General features: G+C 39.9%; 1 protein-coding gene across 1 annotated transcript in view; it reads left to right on the plus strand.

The window, feature by feature from the left end:
• LOC105808235 (putative uncharacterized protein C3orf49) overlaps positions 1–1,740 on the plus strand; it is a 23,047-nt gene that overhangs the window by 20,935 nt on the left and 372 nt on the right. The gene's annotated exons all lie outside the window — the stretch shown is intronic.

Raw genomic sequence — 1,740 nt, forward strand, 5'->3', positions numbered from 1 at the left:
TTTTGTTTAGCCCTCAGAATGTGCTCAAAATATATTTTAATTAGTTGTCCACATTTAAAAATTGGGATTATTTCAAATAAAAATCTGGGTTTTCAACTTTATTTTGAAAAATTGGAAGATTTGAAAACACGAGGCCCACAGTTCCTCATGGCAACAAGCAGGAGCTGCAAAGAGGTACCCCTTTTCACAAGTCATGTTCTCTGCAGTCCACACCAGCCCCAAATCGTCCTGTTTTACAAAACCTGCCTAGGCATTGGACTTCGCAATAGTTATATTCAACACACACAGAAGTAACTTAGTAACTACCAAGCGTGGTAGATGTTTAGCAGGAAAAAGCACTGGGTTTTATGAGAGAGAAAAAAGAGGGGTCTTACTTTAGATGGATCAGGGAAGGTTCTACAAGTGAATTTGAGCTGGGGCAAGCTGGCAGGGCAGCAGTGGTTCAGCAGCCTCCATTTGTAAACTCCTTCATCAGGTAGGACCCAGATGCTGTCCCACATTCTACGTTGTGTAAATCTCACAATAGTCCTAGTGCTAATTATTAAGCACAAGGGGAAGTAAGAGTAAAGAGGGCGTAGTAGCCAGGAGCCATGACCTAGGAATAGTTTCCTATAGCAACACTATTAGGACAGGTACTTGTAGCCAGTAAGCCAGGAACAATAGGGAAAGTATCAGGCATGGGGTGAAAAGAACCCAGAGCTTTCTTTTTATGTTTGGAGACATGGCTGCCATGAAAAATAAGGAAGCCTGCAGAAACGAGGCCGAATTAACAACTGGATCCAGTGATAATGAGCTTTCTGGGGCACTGGTCCACAACAGCCCCACACTCTCACTGTGCTCAGCAGCTGCAGAGGCAATTTCTTCTTCTTCCCCTTATGAATGACCTGCTTTTTTCCTGACGCTGTATAGTCTTTCAGAACCAGACAATCTCATTTCTCTGCACCCTATAGATATCTTCAAAGAGAGCTCTGGGCACAAAGGAGATACATGGGGCGTGGAGAATAATATGAATACGGTCTCCAACTCAATGTTGTTATGTGGCAAATGTTCAGTTTGTAAGAGAATGTCCGAAGGGTGAGAATTCTTATTTAAGTGCCATCACAGAAATAATGTTGGTACTTCCTAATCTGATATGTTCTTACATTTTTATAATAGGTTCCATATTCACCAAAAAAGAGACCACATTTTCCAGCACTTAAAAAAAAGAAACATGGAATGGAAAACATCCTCCGGAAATCAGATTTGACAGTAGGAAAGCTTCAAATGCAGGTATTGGACAAAGGCTTTTACTTTTGTGTCTCAGAAGCATAAAGAGTCAGGCTCACCTGAATGTATAGCCCTGCTACACAGCATAGATGTAGGAAGAAATTAATGATTAGCATTAAGAAATAGTGGGAAAGCATTTTGAGAGTGGCTAAAGAAAGATTGCTAAGGACACCTATGATGATGCTATGTGCTTAATAAATATTAAATGAATTCAATTAAAATGAAGGCATATATATATGCTTCTTTTGAGAAGAAATGAGATCATCTTTACCACTGGGTGGTAAATGTGTGTTTTCAAGCTCTGTTTGCTATGACTTGAATTAGAAAACTTTGAGACTTGCAAAACATCCACCAATTCCTGAACTCATCTCTCAGGAAAAGCAACTATTCCTTTGGTTTTTGACAAGGCTTTCCAAAACATGGCTTCATTTCTTTGTATCTATCTGTCATAGGTGGATGACCTTATAGAAACAG

This window comes from Propithecus coquereli, unplaced genomic scaffold (assembly GCF_000956105.1).
Source record: "Propithecus coquereli isolate 6110/MARCELLA unplaced genomic scaffold, Pcoq_1.0 Scaffold1, whole genome shotgun sequence".
In the NCBI taxonomy this organism is placed as follows: Eukaryota; Metazoa; Chordata; class Mammalia; order Primates; family Indriidae; genus Propithecus; species Propithecus coquereli.